This window comes from Anneissia japonica, unplaced genomic scaffold, assembly GCF_011630105.1.
Source record: "Anneissia japonica isolate Jap-2015-1 unplaced genomic scaffold, ASM1163010v1 scaffold251325_len469956_cov165, whole genome shotgun sequence".
NCBI classification, from domain to species: Eukaryota; Metazoa; Echinodermata; class Crinoidea; order Comatulida; family Comatulidae; genus Anneissia; species Anneissia japonica.
In genome coordinates, this window is record NW_022730291.1 from 269521 (window position 1) to 276006 (window position 6486).

The 6486-nt window shown below is 33.5% G+C and overlaps 1 long non-coding RNA gene and 1 other non-coding gene across 3 annotated transcripts in view; one reads left to right on the forward strand and one right to left on the reverse strand.

Annotated features, from left to right (window-relative positions):
- Positions 1–6486, reverse strand: part of LOC117114810 — a 28203-nt gene that overhangs the window by 13483 nt on the left and 8234 nt on the right. Inside the window, exon 3 of one of the 2 annotated variants that reach the window (XR_004446450.1) lies at positions 3324–3414. The exons of the other annotated variant lie outside the window; for it this stretch is intronic. This is a non-coding gene — a long non-coding RNA (uncharacterized LOC117114810). The remainder of the gene's footprint in view (positions 1–3323; positions 3415–6486) is intronic. 2 annotated transcript variants of the gene reach the window in all.
- Trnas-aga lies at positions 5151–5232 on the forward strand. Its single transcript has one exon. It is a non-coding gene; the product is annotated as a tRNA-Ser (tRNA).

A 6486-nucleotide genomic window follows, 5' to 3' on the forward strand; every position in this document is an offset into this window, starting at 1 on the left:
TGGCCAAGTATATATAGACGTGCCATGGATCAGAAGTTCTATGTACCACGTACTGGTTAGGGGAAAATAAATAAAATAATAAATATTTTTCCAACTAAACAGTCATTTCCCAAAACTCCATAGGTGAAAAAACATAATCAAGACATTATCCAGGCCTGGCTAGAACGTATAAAAAGGCTTACTCAGTTAATGTTTGTTAGCAGAAAGTTAAAGTAGGTTGAATGTCACAGAGATCTTACCGAGATATAGTTTGTATAATAAGTTCATATTTCTAATAATAGTTGGTTAGATTAAGCAATTTTATTATAATGTTCAGTCTCGTATTCTTGTCTCGATATCTTCTTGTTTGTATGTGTGGAGTGTGATGAGTTTGTCTTCTGGAATGTTGGTAGTATGGACATTTGCCAAACACTACGGTAGTAATTATGAAATAGTTCTCTCTCGTTCTGTGCCGGTATAGGACTAGTTGTTCACCGTTTAAGTGTTGTATTACTTGCTACCCACCTTTTCTACAGCCTCGGTACTCATCCTTTGCCTATGTTTCGCCTTAGAGATACGCCTGAAGTACGTTATTCCGTGGCGTAGCCATCGAGAATTTCACATTGCGTGATTAACGTTACGCTAACGTATCTCATTGTGTCTAGCTTACCATACATTAGTTTAAAACCCACAATTATTAAATCAACATTCTTGGATTCGTTCCTGTTTTTGGACATTATATTGGTGCTGATATAACAATAGAAGCAAGAACATTTTGAACGAAACAATTGACAGTTCATCGGTTAATCAGGAGAAAATATTGATTGCTATACTACAGTATACCTGTAAATGCCTCTTTACAATGAGTAGACTAGACGTATGTAGGTCTAGGTGTTAACAGTTGTATGCCCTGCAAAACAGTTTCTTTAAAAAGCTACGAATTGGGTAGGCCTACGCTTGTTTCTGAAACTACTGGTACTTTACCGTAACCTAAAAATGTTGACGACCACTCATTATATACACCGATAAAACTAAAACTTAGCTTTAAATATCCATTTGCCTGCGCGCCAGATTATATAAGAATTTTATTTGTTAGTGATCTAAAGCAAGGAAAGGCGTAGAAATTACACACCAAGAGTTAACCAGATTACTCTCTCATTATTCGTCTCTCACATAAACTAGGTACCTGGAGCAAATTTGGTAGATGAACACCCTCTGTTTACTGTCACAGAAAACCTGACGATCAGGGTTAACAAAGATTGAAAAGATATCCTATAGACCCTTCTGTTATTTCTTGTTATCATTCTAGACAGGCATAAGGTATGTTCATACGTGAGGTATAATTCTGTCTATAGTTTTACCAGTTTACAAAAGATGATTTCGAAAATTGTCATTTTTAAAATGGTATATACTCTCAACTAGTTACAGTAAGTATACGTGGTAGAATCTAAATAACTTTCAAAAGTTTAATTGAAATATTAAATTCTTATTTAAAAGTGCGAAAAGAGTTTAAATATGAGATTAAAATATTCTTTTTTGTCGATTTTTAAACTGAGAATACTGTTCTTAGACTAAAAAATAATCGAAAACAAATTAAGTATTGAATGTTATTCTTCAAATTATATACCTTAACAATTACACATAATATAATATAAGTGTTCTGCTAGATAATTCAAAAAGGGAAGACCTATTATAATGGCTCTAAATAACCGTATGTGTAGAAGGGGACATGCTTCATGTCTATAACCTGTAGGCCTACAGTATACCGATCGAGCACAGTCGAAATTAAAGGATTCTGTATCGATGTGATAGCCAAAATTTAATAAATTTAAAATAAAGAACATTTGTTTCAACAATTTATTTTAATTTTTCGTAGACATTTATAGTTTCGCCACAACGAATACATTACATTACTTTAAATTCAATTCCTTTTAATGATAGCATTTCTTTTTATCACAGCCAAAACAACTACAGGTAATAGGCCTACACATCCATCCTCATAATAGGCCTAAGACTTAGTTTATGTAAAGTATTATGTGTATGTTTGTGTTGTGTAAGGCATTGCAACATATTATAAAACGGTAACTCACTTTTGTCAATCCTTGGTTATTGTACCTAAACTTTTAAAAAGTCGGGCTTTTAACGATAGAGGTAAGCCTACAAACTAGTAGAATACCTAAGACTACAATGTGGTCTAAAACAAATTCCATCTGTATGTTGGTAATTCCACTGCTGTTAGGCATACTTCCAGATATTCTAGAAATGTTTTTCACAAAAAGTCACGGGAGACAATTTTAACTATCCCATTTTCAATACACTTAATTGGACATTGCCTTTTTCGCTGTTACTTAAGAATAATGTCATTCAAACATTTTAGAAATGGTTGTCACACAACACGGGAGACAACGTTTCCCTTTTGGCATTGTCGGTCACCCCTTTAATAAAGTTGTTCAAACATTATAAAAATGATTGTCACACCACACGGAAGAAACATTTTTCTCTGACAATAAAAAATCAAGCGCATTTCAAATACACGCTTTGTGACATTCCGTTCTCTCATACATTTGAAATGGTTGTCACACATGCACGAGTGACAACTTCTTCCCAGACAATGAAAATTGAAGCTCATTTTGAATACGCACTGGGAAGTTTTTGTTTTAAAAAAAAAAGTCATTATTGGAATATTCTAGAAAAAAGTCATTGTTGGAATATTCTAGAAGTTGTCACACAAATCAGGGGAGACGACATTTTCACTGACAATAAAACTCCAAGCGCTTGGACATTATCGTCTTCGTTCCTATAAAATCATTTAGATTAATATTGCACAGTAGATTCCTCATCACAAAGAAGCAATTATCATGCAATTGTCCAATTACATCTGATTGCTCCTATTATTTTCATTTAAAGCAACCTATCGCGAAGAAATCTATTATCTGTGATAATGCAATATAGGCCTGTCTTGGATTTCCTTGCGTGGTTTGTTTTCGCTAATACTTTCAGCACTTGGCATATTCGACTGTAAAATACACGCGTGCGTTCACGCTGTGACGCCGTATTGTCATTTAGTGTCTTATTAAAATATTAATTTAAGAAGGAGCAAACCTACTGAGCGATAATTGATTTGATTATCTTGCATTATATGAATAGGCCTATACTAATACGGATGTGCAGTTACGCACTTTCTTCATTTTGTTTTCATAAAAAGCAGAGGTGAATTCAAGGGACCTCACCGGCCCAAGCACTACCCACCCAAAATATTTTGGGAAAATGAGAAAAAGAAAAGGAAAATTGCATTAAAACTTTAGTTTCAACGTGACATTTTTAGACCATCTAGAGGTACCTACATTTCGTTGCTCAGTTCTAACCAAGATTGGTTGATGTTGTAGTCCGGCTACTCCATCTGAAAAATGATTCCTTATGTTCCTGGATCCGCTCCTGAAACAATATGATGATACAATAGTAGGCCCAATAAAGATAAAGTATAACCGTAAAATTATGGTTAAGAATATAATGCCATGTGAAAACTTTAAAAATATAATTCAATTTTTATATTTTATTTTACAAATTTTTTTTACAAAAGATTGTTTCAGGTGAAATTATAGATTGTTTCTGATTTTATTATTTAGTCGGGCACCTGACTCTCAGCTAGATGGAAAGGGTCACACTCTACACATATTGTTGACATTTAAAATAAATATAAGTACGTGAAGTAGATACGTGCTATGAAAGAAATTCAGATATGTATGTATGCTAATGATGCATAATGCACAATTGGAAAATAAAGAAAAAATAATGCAAATCACATCAGCAACGAATTCAATTTGTTTGAGTGGATTTCGTTGTTTTTATTAGGCCTATTTGAGCATAGATCCTTCCTGCATGCTCGATCCTTCCTGTCTACAATAACGCTGGGTCTAATGCGCCAGTGTCTGTGTGCTGAAATAACAAAAAAAAAAAAATCCAGCCATTGTTTCCCACAGCATTGTTGTTTTCCAGTATTTTGCATTTTTTTTGCCTTTTAATCTATATATATATATATATATATATATATATATATAGGCATAACGCAATGCCTTATAATCCAAACATTAGGCTATACTATAGGCCTATCATGGAGTAAACGCTTTGGTTATAAAACCTTCATGTTAACTCTCCAAAGGAAATAGGGTGTTTTGGCAGATTTTTGCAACGCTCAGGTGATAAGTTTTTATACAGGCTAATAGCCTATGTGCTATAGAACCGACAGATTTATGGACCCTGAATGGCTTGTGACGTCATTAACAAGCATTTCAATGAGGCTTAAGTAGGCCTATCGTTATTATTGTTCTATATATAACTGAATAGTTATGTCCGTAATGTTCTTAATCCGTCTATAGAACCAAGAACACCTGGTGAATATTATCCAGCTAAGCTCTTATTTAGTCACTCATGCACCTATCTATTCATATCTTTCATGCATCCTTCAAAAGAAAATCACTAACCATAAGTCTGTATGTATATCTATTGAAAAGCTAAATCCTTATCAATGACAAATCATATCATTAAAACGGGGCTATGAAGATGTTTAAATTTATTATTGTTATTATTATTATTATTATTATTATTATTATTATTATTATTAAAATTATTATTATTATTATTATTATTATTATTATTATTATTATTATTATTATTATTATTTAAGGTCAAACAGTTTTCACCGGATATTTCAAAAACCGGTCAGTTGATGTGAATGAAACTTACGGGAAAGTTTAATCAGGTTACAAGGATTAAATTTGTATGTAGTGACGATCCAGTGAAGGGTGTAAATTTGAGGGTCTTTTGAATTTGTGAGAACCCAGACCTAAATATCTCATTAAAAAGAACCAATGGGGTCTAAATGAAACATTCTGTCATACATTCGCGCAGGTTCGAATCCTGCCGACTACGAACTTTTTGAATTTTAGTAAAAAATACTATTGATTTTGAAATATCATCGTCAATTTCTATTAATATAATAATCATCATTTTTACAAACATTATTACAAGTACATGATAAGTAAATAGAAATAAGCAATAATTGTTATGTTAATGCTAAAGATATTGATAATAAAAAGAACATACAATGGAACCCATTCTTATCTATTTGCATAAATGTCTTTTTTTTTATCAAGAAGCTTGTATAACAAGGAGTAGCCGTGGCCGAGCGGTTAAGGCGATAGACTAGAAATCTATTGGGGTCTCCCCGCGCAGGTTCGAATCCTGCCGTCTACGATTTGTTTGTATCTTTTTAATTATAATAATAAACGTTTATACGGATCATCGCCATTTTTTAAATTGATATATTTAGACCTCTTATAATTTTATTTTTATATTTATTGATACTTACACTATTATTTATATTAGGCGTAGTAATATTAAGACGGTGATATATTGCTTATTGGAAACCAGCAAAACTAGCATCAATAGCAACAGCAACAGTACGAATAGTTTTTAGCATTACTTGGAACTCGGCAGATTTATAGAAAAAAAAAAGAAAAAAAAAAGATTCTAACGGACTGTTAGGTTGGGATATCAAATCAAATGATGTTGAAATACTCAAATAATAACAGTCGGAGTAATAAATTGTGGGTGGAACTTATAGGTTAGTGGTCAAAATGTTTGTATTTTAACCAGCCACACTTACACTCAAAGCGTGTGAGATACTATCAAAACTCCACTCCTCAGGGCCTAAGCCTTATAACGTGACTTAGCAAATACTGTAGTATATGCCTACATCATTATAATTACCTCCTATAATTGTCAAGTGTAGGCCTATCTACCGTACTTTCTTAGATATGTGAATAAAAAAATTGATAGCATTAGAAGAGTTCGTGAAATTACTGGCCAGGACATTGCAGCACTACAGTGGGCTTAAAGCCGGGCACAGGCTGCGTCTTACGGCCGTCGGTCGACGAATCCGACTCCGCTGCTTGTGAGCGCTGGGCGATGCAACGCCGTTTGCGTCGTAGTGTTGCGTTCTTCATATAATCGCGTCGGCCGACAACCGTCGGGCGCAGTGAGTACCTTAGTTACCGTACTACCTGCAAAACGTACACGTCTTGTGTACCATGCATCTAGTCCGACCTAGTTTAATATTAATATATTTTGTTGATTCATTTACCGATACTTCTGGGGTCACCTGAATGACCGTCGGTCTTCTTTGATGATATTTCATGACGATCATAAACTGGTCACTAGGCTGGCAAAAATTTGCTCCACGTATAGTCTTGTCGGATTAATGAACGCTATTTGGTGGAGTGATTATTCGGCATTTTATACATTACTTACTTTGTAATTTTACATTGTAAATAAATCACGATGCAGTCTGACATTTATGTATAAATTTTAGCATTACATAATATAATTCGTACATATTTATATACCGGTACCTTTGTAGGCCTACATATATATTCACATATACACATTTATACATATACTTATTGTGTATACTTTATAAATTTGCTCCATGCATAGTCTCCATGTATA